The sequence below is a fragment of the Macaca nemestrina genome, chromosome X, assembly GCF_043159975.1.
Source record: "Macaca nemestrina isolate mMacNem1 chromosome X, mMacNem.hap1, whole genome shotgun sequence".
Taxonomy (NCBI): Eukaryota; Metazoa; Chordata; class Mammalia; order Primates; family Cercopithecidae; genus Macaca; species Macaca nemestrina.
This window is the reverse complement of record NC_092145.1, coordinates 40,003,136-40,025,549: the sequence shown is the minus strand read 5'-3', so window position 1 is coordinate 40,025,549 and position 22,414 is coordinate 40,003,136. Positions and strand designations below refer to the sequence as shown.

Here is a 22,414-nt window from a genome sequence, read left to right as displayed (position 1 = left end):
TAGCCTAAAGAGTATGACAATTGGCCTGGAGGGAGAATCAAACCAAAACCATTATGAACATAAATAAGACAGTTAACCTGCCCCTTACCTGTAGGTAAGGGCATCCTGACATTCACCATTCTGTAATGAGAAGCTCCCGGTAAATGAGGATGTGTGGGACTGAAGAAATTGTCGGAAATTCAAGAAATTTAATTAGAGAAAATAGAATAGCCAAACTACAGCCCAAGGCTGAGGCCACTGGAGATAAAACTGTTTAGGACATATGCTCTGGCAAGATACCAGTAACAAAATCTGGCAGCCACATGGCTCTCTGATGAGGCTTACCTTTTGCCAGTTTCAATATGAAGAGTTGTCCTTTATATATAGCTTATATCCCGCCTTGCTTTCTGTCCCCTTCAGCGTTTCAGTTGCTTGTCTCAGGATCTTCTCCAAATGTATTATTCCTGTCTTGTACATAGACCAGAACTATAAAAAAGAGCCCGGATGCAGACACCTCAAGGATTTACAAAAGAAAAAAAATAGGATGACTGCTTACTGGTTTTTCCTCCAATTTGTCTTAATGATGTTCAACATTTTCCTGATTATTTTGACCGAAACAATACTTGGGCAGCTGTCCTCAGGGAATAGTCTATAAAGGACTCTTGGCACCCCTTCCAGGGATGACAAGTCAGAACTTGTCATTTTAACATATGCTTGAAGAAATCAAGAAGTAAGGAGATTTTAGGGGGAGAAATATAGATGTGATTTGAAAAGCCAATTCCAATAGAGATAAGTTGTTGGGATGGACTTCTATGGTAGAAAAAAAAAAGAGTAGAGGCCAGGCGCAATGGCTCACACTTGTAATCCCAGCACTTTGGGAGGCTGATGCAGGGGGATTTCTTGAGCCCAGGAGTTCAAGACAAGCCTGGACAACATAGTAAAACCCCCTCTAAAACTAGCTGGGTATGGTGGCACTTGCCTGTAGTCCTACATATTTAGTAGGCTGAGGCAGGAGGATCGCTTGAGACAAAGAATTTGATGCTATGGTGAGCTATAATTGTGCCATTGCACTCCAGCCTGGGCAACAGAAAGAGATCCTGTTTCTAAAAAAAAAAAAAAAAAAAGCAGTGGTATAACTGCCTGGGGAGTAATTCTGTCTAGCTAGAATGTAATGTGAATAAAGTCATGATGGATGCGGGGATTATAAATGTGGGTTGGGACCAATATACTCATGTACTTTCTCTTCAAATATAATTTGTTAAAATGATAATTTAGGCCAATCTCAAGGCCAATTTTAAGAAGATTCTGCCATTAACAGTTAAGATATCTCCAAAATGGGATAATAGAATCTATTCTATTTTCCTTACCAGAATACTGTGATTACCAGATGGCATAAGGGTTATGGAAGACCTTGGGTAATTGACAAGTTGTCAATTACAATTACAGAGTGGTCATATTGCCTACAAAATTCCCCATCAGCTCCTCCTACTCATCTCTAAGCTCTTATATTATATGTCCTACAATGCTATGTTGACTGTAATCAAAATACTTCTTGGTTTAAAAACTTTCAAAGTTGGGGTTTTCTTTAAGTTTAAAGTTCTTTTCTCTAAGGCTCCCACTTTTGTATCTACTTTCTACTTATCCCAAACTCTAGTATAGCATGATTTTCTGTTATGGAAATCAAGCAGGTTTTCTCCATTACGTTCTGTCCTTCTGTGTTTTCATAATCCTAATGTTTACTCTCCATTTAACCAGATTACTCAATGGATCATGAGACTATCTGGAGTCTGTAGCTTCCAGAAGCCTCTCGGGAGTATTTGTCTTGCATTTATTCTGAAGAATGGTCTGCCAGAAATAAAAAGTTGACAGACAGCAGATTTTTAAGAGTATTGGAAGGCATAAAACTATAATGGCTAAGAGAGGAGTTGGATTGCCTCAATCTATAATCCTGGCTTTATCTGTTTCCTCTTTATAATATAGGATCGTTTCAACTGTTGAGTTAGATAGCATATGGAAACTGCTTAGCACCAGGCATGATGTATACGGAGTGCTTAATTAGTGTTACCTATTATCATCATTGTCATCACTATATAAATAATAAAGTTGACTGTTTTGATTTGTAAGTATTCTATATGAATATGTATGCAAAAGCATTTCAATCTAATAAGCAACCACAAGGCTAATCTCCATTACTTATGTGTAGTCAAAGTACATAGATTCATGGCTTATGCCTCAGATAATTGAAAACCCACCACTTTCATTTAGGTGGCTGTTTGGAGAAAATACGTCACAATTGCATAATGCTTTATGATTTAAAAGAACCTTTTAAGCATATTTGCACTTAAGCCTCATAATAAATGATTAGAAAGATGACTGGACTTTTCCAATACTACACAATAATTGTGCAATAAAACTGACATTTAGAACCTAAGTCTTGATCCTTATATCATGAAAGACTTCTTTATTATTTGTTAAGATCCCCTGGACCATCTTGACATCACAAAACAAGTATATGTTAGAAAAGTTTTTATTTTAAGAAAAATATCCAAAAGTTTGCAGCCAGACGCGGTGACTCACATCTATAATCCCAGCACTTGTGGGGACGTTGAGATGGGAGGATTGATTGAGCCTAGGAGTTCAAGACCGGCCTGGGCAACACAGTGGGACCCCATGACTATGAAACAAACAAACAAACAAACAAAAATGTTTTAATTAAATAAAATGCAAATAAATAAAAGTTTGTATGGCAAATTTATAAAGAAATTTATAAGACTTAAGGTGACCAATGGAATAGGCGTAATAGAATGCCCATTCCCCTCAAAGCCCAAAGAAAATGTAAGACTTTCTTTGTGACTGCCCAGGTTGTAAATTTCATCATGTTTCAGGTTCTCAGACCTCAGTGGTCAGAGATACTCAAGGAGAATTTTATTTAAGACTATTAAGTGTAAAAAGCAGCTACAGATGGAGTACTTCTATAATTTTACTTCATCCTTGGTGAAAGATATTTTCATTCCATGCTGGGAACTGTTCTTTTTCCATCACTCAGATTACTTTATGAGCTATTTGCTTTGCCAGTAACTACTTTTCTTCCTCTTTTAATGGAATGAAATGGGCAAGGTTAAGGCTCATTATCAAATTGGAATGCAGAAGCAACATTTACCATACTTCAAATTTGCCACTGTAGAAACTGTAAAAAATATATGTATATTCTTTGTATAACATTATGTATGTTAGTAATATCAAAAAATAATAAAATAAAATCCCCAGAATTTTCTGCTTTCTCAAATAAATTCATTAAGTGTAAAGAAAGAACTCATTTTTAAGATCTTCTGATTTACACATTCAAAGCATTGAGAGGGTAGATTCCAGATTGATAACCATAAGGGTCTTTAAAGTGGTATTTTTAGGCAGGGCACGGTGGCTCATGCCTGTAATTCCAGCATGTTGGGAGGCCAAGGCGGGTGGATCTCCTAAGCTCAGGAGTTTGAGACCAGCCTGGGCAACGTGGAGAAACCCCGTTTCTACCAAAAATACAAAATGGGCAACATGGAGAAACTCCATTTCTACCAAAAATACAAAAAAAAAAAAAAAAAGCCTGCCATGGTCGCGTGCCTGTGGTCCCAGTTACTCAAGAGGCTGAGGTGGGACGATCGCTTGAGCAACAGGGAATATATATATATATATATATATATATATATATATATATATATATATATTATATTCTTTTTACAGTTTCTGCATTGGCAAATTTGAAACACACAAACACACACACACACATACACACACATACACACATAAGTTTGTTACCCACTGAAAAACTCTGAAGAGACCTTGATGCATTCAAAGCTATGAAATTTAGTGAAATATTTAAACTCACTAAAAACAAGCAATTGAAGTAAGATATTTCATGTTTCTTAAAATTTTAACTGTCCAAAAGATTTTGAATTCTCAGAATGTAGGGTTAGTCTCTCTATCTGTATATGAATATAAAATTAGTTACCAGTCATTACATAATAAATAAAATTTTTTTAATTTCAATCCTCCTTCTTCTGTAACAAACTAAATATCAACAAATTTTAGGCTGGGCACGGTGGCTCACGTCTGTAATTCCAGCACTTTGGGAGGCTGAGGCAGGCGAATCGCCTGAGGTCAAGAGTTCAAGTCCAGCCTGGCCAACACGGTAAAACCCCATCTCTACTGAAAATATAAAAATTATCCAGGCGTAGTGGTGGGTGCCTGTTGTCCCAGCTACTCAGGAGGCTGAGGTACAAGAATCACTTGAACTCAGGAGATGGAGGTTGTAGTGAGCCAAGGTCATGTACTGCACCCCAGTCTGAGTGAGAGAGGAAGACTCTGTCTCAGAAAAAAGAAAAGAAAAGAAAACAAAACAAAACAAATTTTATTTCTGGATATGAGTAGGTGAATAGATCACACTAACTGATAGAGAGAATGGGGAAAAAAGGAATGATAATTGTGTAGCACAGTACCTATTCTAAGGTTCACATTCTATATGGAACAGGGCATACGACATCACTTTTTGTTATTTTCAAAAAATATAAAGATACTCAAAGTTCAAGATTAATGATTTTATGCTATAACACCTCAACACACTAAAGAAACAATTATAGGGAAATACATATAACATTATTGGTAAGACACACACACACTGACAACTTGGCTATCTGCTTGTTTGAGTATAAATGTGTGGTGTGTGTGCCTTCAAAACAGGGCCTAGACTTTTAGCATAAGAATAAAACTGCAGATACTTTTTTAAAATGCTACTTTATTTGTTTATTTATTGAGATGGAATTTCACTCTGTCACCCAGGCTGGAGTGCAATGGTGCAATCTCAACTCATTGTAACCTCTGCCTCCCCGGCTCAAGCAATCCTCCCACTTCAGCCTCTTGAGTAGCTGGGACCAGAAGTATGCAACCATGCCAGGCTATTTTTTTTTTTTTTGTATTTTTGGCAGAAATGAGGTTTCTCCATGTTGCCCAGGCTGATCTCAAATTCCTGAGCTTAGGAGAGCCACCCACGTTGGTCTCCCAACATGCTGGGATTACAGGCATGAGCCACCATGCCCTGCCTAAAAATGCCACTTTAAAGACCCTTATGGTTATCAGTCTGGAATCTACCCTTTCAGTGCTTCGAATGTGTAAATCAGAAGATCTTAAAAATGAGTTCTTTCTTTACACTTAATGAATTTATTTGGGAAAGCAGAAAATTTGGGGATTTTATTTTATTATTTTTTGATATTATTAACATACACTTTAGATAGATCTACAATGCCAATTTATAACTAAGGCAATTATCTGAGTAAGTCAGACCAAAATATCCACTCTTATCTCCTTTTATGAAGCATTTTGCTCTGTTCTTCAATGCTCAAGTTGCAGCACTGAAGTGGTGTCTCAAGTGATAATAAAGTTGATGTTAAACTCTCTATATGTCTTAAATAATAAGTCTTAGAAGTGGAACAGGAGTGATCCTCTACTTTCCTAAAGTACTTTCCTAACCACCTACTTTCCTAAATGAGGAAACTCAAGACCAGAGAGGTGAAATGGCTTGCCCCATATCGTGAAACTAAATGTTGGCACAGCTGGAGTACAACTAGGTCTCCAGCTTTATGCTCTAGTGTACTTCTAACTTCAAGAAACAGACTGAGACCGGACGTGATGGCTCATGCCTGTAATCCCAGCACTTTGGGAGGCCGATGTAGGAGAATCACTTGAGCCCAGGAGTTCGAGTTCAGCCTGGGCAACGTGGCAACACCCTGTCTTTACCAAAAAAGAAAAGAAAGAAAAAATAAGAGACCACCACAAGTTTTAATTGGTTGTGCCCAAAAGTATAAAATAAGTTTATCAGGCAGTACATCTCCGTGCATACCAACCATACGGGAGCTCATTCTCAGCAAGGCTGCAAAAAAAAAAAAAAAAAAAAAAAAAAAAAAAAGTATATAAAGGTTTCTGTTTAATGGAACTTTCTTGCTTTTAAAATGATAACAGAAGTAGCTGGGCGTGGTGGCTCATGCCTAGAATCCCAGCACTTTCAGAGGCCGAGGTGGGCGGATCACTTGAAGTCAGGAGTTCGAGACCAGCCTGGACAACATGGTGAAACTCCGTCTCTACTAAAAATACAAAATTAGCTGGGTGTGATGGTGTACACCTATAGTCCCAGTTATTCAGGAGGCTGAGGCAAGAGAATCGCTTGAACCTGGGAGGCAGAGGTTGCAATGAGCCAAGATAGCACCACTGCACTCCAGCCTGAGTGACAGACTTATTATATCTGGTAGTTTTTTTGTAGATTCTTCTCTGTAGAAGATCATGTTATGTGTGATTAAGGAGAGCTTTAACTGCTTTCCTTCCAATTTCGATGCCTTTTATTTCTTGCCTTATTACACTGAGTAGAACTTCTAGTACAATGTTGAATAGAATTGGGGAAAGCAAACCTCATCTTATTCCTGATCTTAAGAGCAGCCTTTCACTTTTTTCCCTTTATTGATACATAATATTTGACATATTTATGGGGAAATTGTCAGTGCTTCTTACATGCATAAAATGTGTAATGATCAAGTCAGGGTATGTGAGGTATCCATCACTTTGAGTATTTATCATTTCTGTGCCTTGGTAACATTTCATATCCTCTTTTCTATCGAAAAGCATTCACTTTTTTAAACCATTAATGTGATACAGACTACAAAGTTTTCATGGACAACTTTGGCCAAATTGAGAAAGTTTCTTTCAATTTCTAGTATCCTGAGATACCAGACATGACATCTTTTTAAACTTTTGCAGGTTTTTGAAGGTTAAACAAAAGATAAAATAATCATCATAAACAGAAGGACATCAATGTTTTTCCATTAAAAAGATTCCTGAGAGGGCAGATGTTATATATGAAAGTGCCTAAATAGAGTTCTTTTTATGAGACAGGGTCTTGCTCTGTTGCCCAAGGTGAAAGGCAATGGTACAATCACTGCTCACTGCAACCTCGACCTCCTGGGCTCAACTGATCCTCTCACCTTAGCCTCCCACCTTGCTTCCCAAGTAGCTGGGACCACAGGCATGCGTCATCATGCCTTTTATTTTATTTCATTTTTGTAGAGACAAAGTCTTACTATGTTGCCTAGGCTGGTCTTGAACTCCTGGCCTCAAGCAATCCTCCTGCTTTAGCCTCCCAAAGTCCTGGAACTATAGATGTGAGCCACCGCACCCGGCCTAAATAGAGTTTTTATGCATTTCTAGAGACAGCTCAGGGACTTATTGTTATATGTTCTTCTGCAAATGACTTCAAAAGAAGAGGGTGTAAAAATCATATTTTTAATAAAGAGGTTGAAGAAAGTATAAGAAATGTTTCAAAAACAATAATTTTTAAAATATAATAATGATTTTAAAAGTTATTTCATCATCACATATATCTGCCACAATGGAATTATAACTTTAATAGGAAGCTGTCTCGAGTTTTGTAAAAAGGTTTTCTTATGACACAATAAAGCAAATACTAAAAATCAGTAATATTTCCTACAAGTTTTGGTTGCACACCTGGGTGTGCTGGAATGTGCCTGTAGTCTCAGCTATGCTGGAGGCTGAGGTGGGAGGATCACTTGAGCCCTGGAATTTGAGGCTGCAGTAAGCTATGCTCATGCCACTGCACTCCAGCCTGGGCAACAGAGCAAGACCATGTCTGGAAAAAAAAATGTGAAGAAGATGTATCTATTTTTTTGTTGAGATGAGGTCTCACTCTGTTGCCCAGGCCAGTCTTGAATTCCTGGCCTCAAGCGATCCTCCCATCTCAGCCTCCCAAAATGCTGGGATTACAGGCATAAGTCATGGTGCCCGGCCTGAATTATGAACCTTTCATGCATTTGTGAACCCTCTGATGGACGTGTGAATTGAATGTTCATTGAAATGATCAGAACAGGTAAAGCACCTGATTTATATATTTTGGGAAGTGAGAGTCTTTAATTATAGGAAAAGTCTACATGAGGTCTACATATTTATTTTTCAAATTGATGTGACTCAGTGCCATAGACTCCCTCCCTCCTCCACCCATTTATACTGAGCCTTCTTATTCAGAACAGCAGAAAGTTGAGGCACTTAAAGTTGAAGCACTTATCTGAATGATTAAACCCAGATCAACATGTGAAGAGCAATTGTAACAGCACAAAAAGAAGACCAAAAAGGGGCTTTTTGGTCTTTTTTTTTTTTTTTTTTTTTTTTTTTTTTTTTTGCAGATGGGTGCAGGGCTTTAAAATAATTCATTTATGAACTGAATGGTCTTCTTCACAGAAGATCTTTCCATTCATTCAAAGAAATATCATATGCTGAGGAGACATGCAGGAAGGGGAAAAGATGAAAACCCAGGGAATAAAAAGCAAACCTGCCTCCTAAAAATTAATGAGTCAACTGGAATATTGCATAATCAAACAATGTTGTCTAAGGTTAAGGTTGCTAGATATGGCATGAGGCATACTTACACTAAAAAAAAAATTATTTATTGTTTATCTCAAATTCAGATTTAACTGGGCATACTGTCATTTTATTTGCTAAATCTGGCAACTCTAATAAGGTGTTATACCCTCACATCTGTGGCATTTAAAATTCAGAGTTGGGTTTTATAATTTAACATCCTTTAAAAAGCAAAGCATTTTTACACTGCTGTGTGTAGGGGGAAAAAACACTCTTTCTTCCCCGACTGTACAAAAAAAAAATTTGAAACCTAACTGTTCCATGATTTTTGTAAAGGTTTTGCAAAATTCATTTACAGAAATTAGATTCTAAGTTCCTATGTGATGTCAACATCAGTGTAAGACAAAGTTCTAGGATTGTAAGTTTTCCAGTTATCTGTGGATGCACTACCTTCTCAATCAGAGCATTGTATTTATGTATTAATGCCAGAGTTTATGTTTCAGTGAGCGTGGGGGAAGGGGAAAAATTCAGGAACACCACTTTGCTATTAGTCCTGGCACAGTGAGCACAATGTAGGCTCTGTATCTGCTTAGTACTTGCTGAGCAACAGAGGGTTAACATCTTTTTCAATGTTGCCACTCAAATTGCTGCTTACCATCTAAAGTACAGGGCACAGAGTGGAGAGAAAGGCCACAAGGGTCATTATGCTTTGGTTGGAAAAGACGTATTATTATTTTCATTCTATTCAATGCCAACAACCCGTTTATTAAAGGACGAAATTGGAAATTCTCCACTTTACTCTTGAGGACTGTTTTATTTCTACAACCTGAGGAAAAGAAAGAAGGCTTTACAAATGGATCACTGCAGTTGTCAGGGCCTTTTGATGCCCACAGGCGGCCCTCATCCAATTACACTATGCTCATTGTTGAAACAATTGAATTTCATTTCATCCTTATATTGTGTTTAAATTTTTTTTGGATGTTGTCTAGCTGCTGCTGTAGAATTCAAATATTTTAACATCTGGTAGCTGAGGCTTGCTTCATGAAACCAACATATTATTTGGTCAGTCACTGAAGGAAATTAATTACATAAGGTTTCAGCTTGGAGAAATCTCTCTCTTCTGTAAAGATATATTCTATTTCATTTGTACCACCATGTGTCACTTATTCCTTTTTGCTTTGTATTATAGTTGTGTACATGGTTCATCTCCCCTATTCAACCATGTAGTCTGCTCATCTTAATCTGCTCATGCAGAATTTTATATTATACACCATAGTTTCTTTCAGTTTAGTTTTTTTGTTTGTTTGTTTGTTGTTAATACAGACAGTCTCCCTCTGTTGCTCACTCTTGTCTCAAACTCCTGGGCTCAAGCGATCCTGCCGCCTCGACCTTCCAAAGTGCTAGGATTACAGGCATGAGACACCATGCCCAGTCACATCACATCATAGTTTTTGTTTTTGCTTTATTTTGGTTTGGTCTTTTTTTTGTGGGGGAAGTATCATAGGTTCTTGATAAATATTTGTTGAATTTGGCCGGGTGCAGTGGCTGATGCCTGTAATACCAGCATTTGGGGAGGCCAAGTTGGGAATTTGAGACCAGCCTGGGCAACACAGTGAGAATGTGTCTCCACAAAAAAAAAAAAAAGAAAAGAAAAAAAATTAGCTGGGCGTGGTAGCCTGTGCCAGTAGTCCCAGCTACTTGGGTGGCTGAGGTGAGAGGATGGTTTGAGCTCAGGAGTTCGAGGCTGCAGTGAGCCATGATTGGTGTCACTGCACTCCGGCCTGAACGACAGAGCGTGACCCTATCTCAAAAATGGATAGATAGATAAATAGACAGGTGGATAGATAGATAGATAGATAGATAGATAGATAGATAGATAGATAGATATTGTTGAATGGTTGAATGTGTGAACTGATTTTTTGTTTTTATATATTTTTTTGTACAATGATCAGAGGCATACCCAGATGTATGGGGCTTCCAAGCAAATAACTCAAAAAAGAATTTCTTCCCTTTCATTAACTTGAAATAAAAGGCTTTAGACTTCTGTTATCCAGGACTACTTGGACGCAGAGAGAAAGAGGAGAAAGGTTTTGGCATTTTCCCCACAGACAAAATCTAAACTTCTTGGGCCCCTGTCGGTAGATACAGAGGTTTAATTATATTAAATAAAATTAAATAATAGTGGTAAGAAGTGAGTGTTAACTCTAAGTGCAATGTATTCCAGAGTCTTAAAGCAGGTCTTTTTTTTTTTTTTTTTTTTTTTTTTTTAGACAGAGTCTTGCTCTGTTGCCCAGGCTGGAGTGCAGTGGCGCGGTCTCAGCTCACTGCAAGCTCCGCCTCCCAGGTTCACACCATTCTCCTGCCTCAGCCTCCCTAGTAGCTGGGACCACAGGCACCCGCCACCACGCCCAGCTAATTTTTTCTATTTTTAGTAGAGACGGGGTTTCACCGTGTTAGCCAGGATGGTCTCGATCTCCTGACTTCGTGATCCGCCCGCCTCGGCCTCCCAAAGTGCAGGGATTACAGGCTTGAGCCATCGTGCCTGGCCTAAAAGCAGGTCTTTTATTCATTATTAGTTAGATTTTAGGTCAGTGTAGTTTTGCATATCTGTAGGATGACTTGAATGTAGCCAGAGAGAGGATGACAAACACTGGAGGGCTAGAAATGTTACTCTGGAATGGGGAAGAGAGATGTGAAAAAAACCTTGGATACAACCATGGGAAGAACAGTGCATAGTAAGAATAATGAGGAAGGGGCCACGTGAAAAAAGTTGGAGGCTAATTTAGAGATTCCGCTGAGAAGAAGACCAAGAGAATATATTTAGTATTCAAGAGGCTAAGGACATAATTTTGAATCTAGAGAGAGGTGGTCCTAGATTCCAGATCAAAGGCAATGCTCTTCCTTAAAAATACAGGTGGGAGGGAAGGAGAAAACATGAAATACAAAGAGAATGAAGAGATAGATGGTGAGGTCAAGCAAAAAATGCTAAAACTAGTGAGGAAGAATTGAGGATCCCACAGAATAAGGCTAAAGTAATGAGTTTAGGCACTCTACTGGAAAATCGGATTAAGACTTTTGAAATTTGATTAATCAACTTTAAAAGGATACTGGTCCTTACTATGTGCCAGTCATTGTACCAGGTTCTTTTTCTATTATATCTTATTTAATCTTCAAATAACTAAATAAAAATGTTTATCTCCATTTTCCAGATTTCAAAAAATGTGGCTCATATACATTATATTCAAGATCACACAGATAGTGGGAAATTGAAAAAGAATTCCAACTCAGGAATAATTTAAGGGGTTCCTGACAGACTTGAATCCCACATCTTTTCCAGTACACTTAATGAATGGAGCTTGACTCAGAAGGGTTCAAATAACTATGCATCTCTATATTTACTGCTATATAATTTATTTGTTACCCTCTGAGATTTGATAACACTGGAATATAGTAATTTTGTAATAAATAAAGGCAACTGAAATCCTAAAGAGGATGGAGGTCAGAAGGGAAATTACATTGCTCGGAAAGCGTATTTCCCCTTTCCTGAAGGTGTGACAACAGAAAAATACATGCCTGGACTCTCTCCACCACCTCTCAACCCCCATATCTCTCAGTTCCCTAATTCTAGGAACTAGTTTTATGTAGTCACCTCTTACAGGTGTGCCCTCACCTCGTGTGCCAACTCAATCCAGATTCTAAATGGGGGAGGGGAAAGGCAAAGCAACTTGGTGGCTATTCACATCACTCAGTTCATATCACATCACATCACTCAGACTGAGACCTTTTGTTCCACTTTTGATGTAGATCCTGTCAATAACTTGTGCTCCTTCTGACTTTAATAGCTCTTCAATTGATTTCCTGCTTTCTCCCTCCCTTTGCCATCCCGCTACTTCAAATCATTTCAGGGACCGTATTACTTGACCTTAAACTCTACACTTGTCAACACTGACTCACTGGTTCCTGGAGCCACATCTTCCAGATGCTGACCACTACTAGCACTTCATCCAATTCTATTATTAATAATAATAAAACTGATGAAGCACTGTTAAATTTGTTCTTTTACCTGGACCTTACAATCGTGTATACTTGGGTGCATGTATATCTTTTTAAAAATTGTTGTTGGGACCTTACATGTCATGAACTTAGCTAACTCATTAAGTCTAATCAGATATGTAAAAGAAAGTTAATGATCACAGTCTAAAAACAGAATCTGAACTCTAGAAAGTCTTAATTTGCAATATAGAGCATTGAGGTCCACAGAAATGGCTTTTTACAGAGGATTCCTTTCCCAAATTAAGAAAAACACTATATGATTCCTTGGCACAGAATTAGACCTTACAAAAAGAAACTTCTGGTACATGTATTTTCTTTTTCCTTTTCTTTTTTCGAATCAGGGTCTCACTCTGTTGCCCAGGTTGGAGTGCAGTGACCATCACTCAACCTCCAGGGCTCAAGTGATCCTCCCACCTCAGCCTCCTGAGTAGCTGGGACCACAGGTCCCAGGCGCACCACCATGCCTGGCTAATTTTTTAAATTTTTGGTAGAGATGGGTTCTCCCTATGTTGCCCAGACTGGTCTCCAACTCCCAGGCTCAAGACTGGTCTCCAACTCCCAGGCTCAAGTGATCCACCCACCTTAGCCTCCCAAAGTGCTGCGATTACAGGTGAAAGACATCACAATTACAGGTGAGAGCCACAACAATTACAAATGAGTTCCTTATCCTCATTTGAAGGATAAGGAACTTGAAGAATTGTGAGTCGTTCTCAGACATGAGGTTAGCAGAGCTCCTTTTTCAGATTTTAATACTTAAAATCCAGTACCCTTAGACTTAAACCCTGTTGTATTCTGAATATTTCTTTTCCTATTAACTGATACACTGTTTTTTGTTTTGTTTTGTTTTTTGGGGTTTCTTCTCTAAGACAGGGTCTCACTCTGTCGCCCATGCTGGAGTGTAGTGGTGAGATCAGAGCTCAAAGCCTCAACTTCCCAGGGTCAAGCAATCTTCCTGCCTCGGCCTCTCAAAGTGCTGGGATTACAGGTGTGAGCCAACGCACCTGGCCCAGATCTGTCTTTGAACTCAAGTCCTCACATGCTTGTGTTTTGTCCTTTGCCTCCATGGGTGCTTCTCTTTCACCTAGAAATTCTCAAATATTAGAGGGCACCAAAATTACCTGGGACGCTTGTTAAAATGTGGATTCAGGGACCTCAACCCCAAGAGATCTGATTTAGGATGTCCGGAGGAGGGACTCAAGAATCTCCATTTTAACAAGTATCCATGTGATTCTGATGCAGGGAGTCCAAAGACCACCCTTTGAGAAATGCTATTTTAACTAGTTTGAAACAAAGCTCCAGTCAAATAATTCTGAAAGTGAAAATGCTGGGGTATTATTCAATTTGAGTGTTGTGTTGCCTTGAGTTATAGGGCTCTTACACAATGTGAAATGAATAATGTGGAATGTTGTTCACTGCAATAAAATGTCAACATTTCAAGTCTTTTTTCAAAAGACTTCTTAAGAGTTGCTCTTTCCACACACGGTCCTGTTTAAAAGGAATTACAGCTGCTCCTACTTTTATAACTAGCACGTCCAAATCTGCCTATAAAATATTTAAAATGAACAAAGTACAATTACAGCTATATTTACAGTTGTGTAGAACAAATCCATTGCCTTCAAAATTATAAGTCTGGCTAAGTAAAACTAACCAAAAACTCTACTGAAAAACAATGGAATTTTTAAGCACATAAGCAATGGAACAAATCACATGTGGAAAAATCAATAGATTTAGACTACACAAAAATGGAAAAAGTTGAAGCTCAAAAGCCATTACTAAACAAGAAAACCTAAAACACAAGCCACAAACTGGGAAAATATTTGCAACAAACATTAAGAAGGGTTGATAGATTTGAAATATAAAAAAGCTCACAAAAGTCAAAAGGGAACATGGATAAAGAACAAGAACAGAGATAAATACATATGGGACAAGTTTAAGAACTTAATGGTATACATATTTTTTAACATTCAGCATTTTAAAACTCCAGTGATATATACCATTTTTGTCAGTCAAATTAAGAACTTCTAAGGGAGAGAAATTCCAGTGAAATGGATAGGCACTCACAAACACTGCTAGTATAATAGATGGGCAAATTGGTGTAAAGTTTTAGTTTTTTGTTTTTTGTTTTTTTAAACAAGGTCTCACTCTGTCGCCCAGGCTGGAGTGCAGTGGCACAATCACAGCTCACTGCAGACTCAACCTCTAAGGCTCAAGGGATTCTCCCACCTCAGCCTCCTGAGTGGCTGGGACTACAAAGGGCCACCATGTCCAGCTTATTTATTTATTTATTTATTTATTTATTGTAGAGTTGGGGGACTCACTTTTTTGCCCAGCCTGGTCTCAAACTCCTGGGCTCAAGTGAATCTTCCCTGCCTCAGCCTCCCAGTGCAAAGATTACAGGTATGAGCCAGTAAGCCAAGCCTCAAACTTTCTTTAAAACAGTTTAAAAATTCTTACTATGAAAGTTTTTTGAAAAAAAATCACATACTTAGTTAATTCCTTTCTAAGTCTCTAGTCTAATCGGAGATTTAGAAAAAGGATTAAGAACAGAATTATTATTATTATTATTAGAGACTTTGAGACTTGAGTCTCACTCTGTCACCCAGACTGGAGTGCAATGGCGCAATCTCGGCTCACTGCAACCTCTGCCTCCCAGCAATTCTGCTGCCTCAGCCTCCCGAGTAGCTGAGATTACAGGCACCTACCACCAGGCTCAGCTAGTTTTTTGTACTTGTAGTAGAGACGGGGTTTCACCATGTCTCATCATGTTGGCCAGGCTGGTCTTGAACTCCTGACCTCAGGTGATCCACCCACCTCGGCCTCCCAAACTGCTGGGATTACAGGCATGAGCCACCATGCCCGGCCAAGAATTATTTTTAAGATGGAAAAATTGGAATCAATCTAAAGATGAAAAAAGAATGTTTAAAGAAATAATCCATGGTATATGCACATGACAATGTTACATAGCAATTTAAAATGGTTTTTTCAAGCACTTAATGGTGCTTAAAATGTTTCAGATACAAGGATGCTTTGAAAAGCAAGATATGGCATTTATACATAATATGATCCCAATTTTCTTTTAAAATATTTTTATATGCATATAAAAAAAGCTGTAAATAAATAAATCAAAATGCTAACAGCTGTTATCTATGGGTGTTAAGGTTTTTATTCTTCTTTTTAGTGATTATCTGTGCTATCAATTCTCTACAATGACCATATGTTACTCTAATAATCAGAAAATGCAATAAAAGGTATTTCAAAAGCCCCTCTGAAAACATAACATAAAAAAGGAAAAGTTGTCAACTTAATTAATTTATAGTTTGCAAGTGACAGAGAACACTCACCACTTATTTCTGTAGCAGGCACTGGAATCCATTTATGGAATGCCAGTGACCTTATATTCTCAAGACAACTGCTTATCTGTCTCTCTAATTGGAAGAGAGGGATATGGAGAAAAGACAACAGTCTCTAGGAACAGATGTCTGAAGGGAGATAAACCAAGTATCAGGATAAAGTAAAAAGAAAATTTTACTAACAATCCTTAGTCTAACTATATTCTAATTTAGAACTATTAGCCCAAAACATTTCTCCTTGTACAAACTGGTATACCAGTTGATCAACATAACTAACACCACTAATATTTTAAAAAATATATAGGAAGGGCTGTCCTGCATGAATTTAAATTTGCAATCATATGAGCAATGTAATTTCTTCCTTAAAGGTTAGATGATTGGATAGTGGTTAATTTTGATAATGAAAAGACTGAAAAAGAATATGACATATGCTGGATTACTTCACCCACCCTACCAAAGACCAACTTTGTATAAGAAAATGCTAAAGAATCTTAGTCAGGCCTCCATATTAATTTTGTATTGGTAATGCTTGGTAGAGAGATCACGGGACATAGATAATTCTAGTACACTATGTTCTAGCTGAATACCCAACTAGAACCCAAATGTCTTCATATTAAAATCAGCATGGCAAATGGCCCCTTCTTGGTTACTAGGCAAACAAAAACAAACTGGGGGTCACTTCAGGGAACCTGGGAGGAAGGCAGAGCCAAGGTTTTCTCCCAGGTCCATAGGAGGTCATGACTTGAGCACTCCCAAACTGAAAGAGGGAAATTACATTTGGTGAATTTCATTCTTCATATTAAAAGGATAGGTTCAAAATTGAGAGATTTCATAGGTTGATGCACTATATCTAACTAATCAAATCTCTGCCCAGGGCTAGATATGCCAGCTGACAACTGGGTAGCCACTGTATACAACGTACATTGTAGCTGGGTTAAGGCACTGAATGAAAGAACTAGCAAGGAGTTAGCTAAGAACACTTTAGCAAAGATGAGTCTATTTTATTTAAACCTATCCTTTGGAAGTTAGCAAAAGAAAGGAGAGACTAACAGCACACATGGAAAGGCAGATATTGTAAGGATCTTGTGAAGTGTGAGGAGGAGGGTTACTTAAATAACAGAAGAGAATGGGTGAAAGAGCCCTGAAGACAGATTTTTGCCTATTATCAATTCTGTAGACATTTATTGAGACAGGCATTGTGTCGGTCCTGGAGATACATGGAAAAGGGCCTTTCCTTAAAGATTTCATGGTCTAACAGGGCACAGTGACTCATACCCATAATCCCAGCACTTTGGGAGGCAGGTGTGTAAGAATCACTTGAGCCTAGGAGTTGGAGACCAGCCTGGTCAATACGGTGAGACCCTGTCTCTACAAAAAAAAAAAAATTAGTCGGTGTGTGGTGCACACCTGTAGTCCCAGCTACTCAGGAGGCTAAGGTGGGAGGATCGCTTGAGCTTAGGAGGTCAAGGCTGCAGTGAGCTGTGATTGAGCCAGCGCACTCCAGCCTGGGTGACAGAGCGATACCTTGCCTAAAAACAAAAGAAAAATGGATAAAGATTTCATGGTCTAGTGGGGAAGATAGATATGTGAATTACAAAGTATAGTCAAGTCCTACATACTGGTAAAAACTCTGGCAGACAATTCAGTCTCTTCATCTTTCTTCAAACATTTATTTGCTCTATTGTATACCTGGGACTTAGAAACTACAGATACAAAGACCAGTATGATAGGGTCACTGCCCTTAAGGAGGTTATTGTAGTCTAGTTGGGGAAATAGACATATCAACAATGGCAATGGCAACAAAATGCTATGAACACTAGGTATAAGATGTTATGAGACTGAGCTCAGTGGCTCAAGCCACCACTTTGTGAGGCCAAGGAGAGAGGATGGCTTCAGCCCAGGAGGTCAAGACTGTAGCGAGCTGTGATCATGCCATGGCACTCCAGCCTGGCCTACACTGTCTCTTAAAAAAAAAAAAAAAAAAAAAAAAAAGTCACGAGACTCTTAGCTATCCATAGTTACGCTTGGCCTCACCTGTGCAACTTTCTTAATGGGGAGAGAGAGAGATCTCTTTGGGAACTCAGATTGGCCTTATGGTGGCCTCTCTTTCTTTGAGGGGCACAACAGGTCCTGGATGATGGGGGGGAAAAGATGTTATGAGAATGCAGACCTAGATGCATTAGCTTTGCCTGGAAGGGTTAGATAAATCATCTCCAAGGATATGCCATTTGATGTGGGACTTGAAGAATAGTTAGGTATCTGCTAGATTAAAAAGGAATGTGAGAGCAGGCCTCAGAGAGGAACAGAGGGTAAATGATGAGTTACTGTTTACCAATACTATGTGTCAGGCACTGTATTAGGTGGTTTATATGTTATATTTCATCCTTCATTCAATAACAATTTATTGAGCATGTGCTATATCCCTAGCACTATGTTGAGGTGCCAATTGTCTGAATTTTCCCATGAGGATACCAACGCACACAGAGATGAAGTGACTTTTCCAAAGCCACACAGATAGTAAGAGATAGAGACATTTAAACCAAATTCTGACTCTCTCCTAAACACATATGTTTTCAATTCCACTCTCCCAAGCTGGATTATATGGGTATACAGGCAAATTTGGGAAATAATGAAATCTCTGGTGTGGCTAGAATATATAAGGGAATGTGGGAGTTGAGGGAGGGGGTGAAGAGCAGCTGCAGAAAATCTGTGGAATGTTTCACTAATTTGCATGTTAATGTTTCAATATCTGGTCATTTGCATTTGATTTCAGAAAAAGAAATAATTTCTTTTTTCCTGCCTTTCTGAGAAGATCCTGGAATAGGTACAATAACAACTTAAGCTTTTAAAAACTTATGACCCAATAATGTGGACGGGGTAAAACAAAACAAAACAAAAAGGAATTAAAATTGATTATCAATGCAATCATTTTTTACTTGTAATTACTTTAAAACATCATAAGTCATGAATATTTATCATCTTGCTTTCCAGACAATATACTAGGACCCAACCAATGATTAGAGAACAGCTGTCTGAAGCAAATATGCAGAAGAGTACCAAATAAAAAAGACAGCTTTCATGTTGGATCATAACTATATTGTGTTTGGAGAGTTCCATGTTTTCTTATTCCAGAAAACATTGCCAAAATCTGCATATACCTTGAAAACTCATTACCTATGAAATTAAATCTTGTTAAATGATCTATAAATGTGTTGAGTAGTGTTACAAAATAAAAGGAAGTGTTTTGCAATTAAGATTGAATTGTTGAGCAGTACAAACCAACAGTCATTTCGTGATATTTCTTTTCTTTTTTTAAGTAGGAGTCTCAGGCCGGGCATGGTAGCTCATGCCTGTAATCCTAACACTTTGGAAAGCTGAGGTGGGTGGATCACTGGAGGCCAGGAGTTTAAGACCAGCCTGGCCAACATGGTGAAACCCTGTCTCTACTAAAAATACAAAAAATTAGCCAGGTGTGGTGGCGCAAGCCTGTAATCCTGGCTACTGGGGAGGCTGAGGCACGAGAATCATTTGAAGCTGGGAGGCAGAGGTGGCAGTGAGTCGAGATCGCATCACTGCTCTCCAGCCTGAGCTTCAGAGCGAGACTCTGTCTCACAAAAAAAAAAAAGGAAGGAAGGAAGGACAAAAGGAAGGAAGGAAGGAAGGGAGGGAAGGAGGGATGAAGGAAGAGAGAGAAGAGAGAAAGAAAAGAAAGAAAGAAAGAAAGAAAGAAAGAAAGAAAGAGAAAGAAAGAGAAAGAAAGAAAGAAGAAAGAAAGAGAGAGAGAAGGAAGGAAGGAAGGAAGGAAGGAAGGAAGGAAGGAAGGAAGGAAGGAAGGAAAGAAGGAAGGAAAGAAGGGAAGGAGGGAGGGAGGGAGGGAGAGTCTTGCTCTGTCACCCAGGCTGGAGTGCAGTGGCTCAATGACAGCTCACTGTAGCCTCCAATTTCTAGGCTTGAGGGATCCTCCTGCCTCAGTCTCCCGAGTAACTGGGACTACAGGTGTGCACCACCATGCCCTGCTAATTTTTTAAATTGTTTATAGTGACAGGGGTCTCTTTTTCCTGCCCAGGCTGGTTTTGAATGCCAGGCTTCAAGCAATCTTTCCCCTCCACCTCCCAAAGTGTTGGGATTACAGGCGTGAGCCACCTACTGGCCTCCTGGTATTTCTATAAAGCCTTCAGGGCAGTAATTGAAATTACCTATTTTAGGGATCCTGGAAAAGAATTGTACCTTGCACTGAGATTTAAGATGTTGGTTTTAAGTTTGTAGATGTTACTGTTTAAGCAAATAGTTTCCATGGAGTACCAAAACATTACAATTAATTTAATGGTTTATAATAGGAATAAGTGAAAATATAGAAATTAGCTATGAGCATAGCACTTTCACTTTATATAATTTTAAATAAAAACTGTGTATTTCTTGAATTTATATAATACTTTACGCTTTCATACAGTTATAAATTATGTATCAGTTTCCCTTTTAGAAATGAAACTCGTATTTCTAATTATTTATAAAATGCTATAAGGCATTTGGAACAAATTACAGTACTACTGATAAGCATTCACTTAGCCCAATTTTCTGACCTGCACTTTGGAGGCTGAGCTGTTCCAAATCTTCAGAGCATTTTCCTTCCTCCACAAAAAAAAAAAAAAGGTTGATATAAATGTTAATGAAGGTATTGATTCATTTTTGAAAAATAATATATTTAATTCGAAATGGAAAACAAGGCACAGGAAAGATCTTAATGTTCTGAATCATTTCTGGTTAAAAAAATACATATTACTATTTTAAATACTGCAAGACAAATTCAAAAGACGAAAGAATCCTTGACAACTGGTTCTCATCTTGCACATCCATTCTGTGCATCTGGGGAGCTCCAATACATAAGCATATGTTGCTGGGGGCTAAGAGAGGCTGGTATTTACATTCAGATTTAAAGGAAGTATTGCCAACCCTTTGCAATCTGTTACCTATGCTTCTCTCATTTGTGGGATTTCTCTTCTGTAAAAGCTGAAATTCACACTAATCCAGAGAGATTATGCCATTTTAATGAGCAGTACCTGTTTTGATGAAGGTAAAAAAGAAATTGGAAAGCTTTTTAAAAAGCTGCAATTTATTTATCAGCTTTGATGAAGAGAAAAGAAAGGATCTATTCCTTTAACAGAAAAAAAAAGGATCATGTATACTCAAAGATTAGGTAAGGGAGAAAGGAGACTTAAGGAAGCAAAGTAAACAAAGCCTTTCCATTGTGTGGCAGAATTACCTGACAAGGGACCTCTTTGCAGACATTGAATTGTTCCTAAAGATGTGAACAATTTACTCCAGCCTCCCAAGGAATAATACAGTGACTTTCATGTCTCTTAGAATCAGAGTTATTAATTAGGGAGCAGGTTCAAGGAGCAGCTCAAATAAAGAATCTTTGCATTCTGTGATCTGTCTGAGGTACTGTCTCAAAACTAACAAATCATCTCTCTGCTGAGGTGCTATTCAGATTTTGTCTTACCTTGCATCCTCATCACCCCCTTATCTTGGATCAGATCCTTAAAGCTTGGATTTTTCATTTCCTTTGGTTGACAAGGTTCCTGAACTTGGTCAGTCCAGTACTGGCCCTATACTTCTGCGTAGGTGCAAGACTTTGAAACACACTTATAACCTACTGAGCCAGTACCCTATTTTTGACGTCACTTCTGTAGAAAACTAACAGCTGAAAGGGACTCCACCCTACTACATGACATCCGTTATGGAAATGTCTCTGAAGTGCATCATTATGTAGCACATTTGCAAAGCCACATTTAAAACGGAAATATATAAAAAGAAAATTATAATCCTCAAAAGGCCACCTGCTAAAGTGACTTTATAAAAGGACTTGAAAAAAAAAAGATTAGGGCAAGTCAATTTGCTGTTGCAGGGCTCAGTTTTACTCATCTGTACTGTGAGGGGAGTGGTCTATAATATTCCCTCTAATACAAATATCCCATGGTTTTAATTATCAAATTATTTTACTTTTAAAATTTGATGCTTCAAAAGAGCCTAAATTAAGTAAAATTGAATGAACTGTCAGCCATATGCTTTGGGTGTTTTTCTTTTTATAGCACATTAAATTTAGAATACATTTAATTGGTTTAAAATTACCCCCTCTGAAATGGTTTATGTGACCCATAATTCAGAGTTTATCAGGTAGAATAAGTTGGGCTATAATCATGTGTTTTCTTTAAAAAATTGGATAAATTGGCCAGTCACAGTGGCTCACATCTGTAATCCCAGCACTTTGGGAGGCTGAGGAAGGCGGATCACTTGAGGCCAGGAGTTCGAGACCAGCCTGGGAGACATGGTGAAACCCTGTCTCTGCTAAAAATACAAAAATCATTAGTCCAGGCACGGTGGCTCATGCCTGTAATTCCAACACTGAGAGGCCGAGGTGGGTGGATCACCTGAGGTCAGGATTTCGAGACCAGCCTGGACAACATGGTGAAACTCTATCTCTACCAAAAATACAAAAATTAGCCAGACGTGGTGGTGCGTGCCTATAATCCCAGCTACTCTGGAGGCTGAAGCAGGAGAATCGCTTGAACCTGGGAGGTGGAGGTTGCAGTGAGCTGAGATCGTGCCCCTCAACCCCAGCGTGGACAACA

At 38.5% G+C, this 22,414-nt stretch overlaps 1 long non-coding RNA gene and 1 other non-coding gene across 3 annotated transcripts in view; one reads left to right on the top strand and one right to left on the bottom strand.

Annotated features, from left to right (window-relative positions):
• Positions 1-2,271: 2,271 nt before the first annotated feature.
• Positions 2,272-22,414, bottom strand: part of LOC105490498 (uncharacterized) — a 30,930-nt gene continuing 10,787 nt past the window's right edge. Inside the window, exons 3-4 of one of the 2 annotated variants that reach the window (XR_011618326.1) lie at positions 20,366-20,414; positions 2,272-2,653 (exon numbers count right to left, since the gene is read on the bottom strand). This is a non-coding gene — a long non-coding RNA (uncharacterized lncRNA). The remainder of the gene's footprint in view (positions 2,654-20,365; positions 20,415-22,414) is intronic. The other variant, XR_011618327.1, reaches the window with a different exon arrangement.
• On the top strand, positions 17,784-17,914 carry LOC112428150 (small nucleolar RNA SNORA64/SNORA10 family). Its single transcript, XR_003020048.1, has one exon. It is a non-coding gene; the product is annotated as a small nucleolar RNA SNORA64/SNORA10 family (small nucleolar RNA).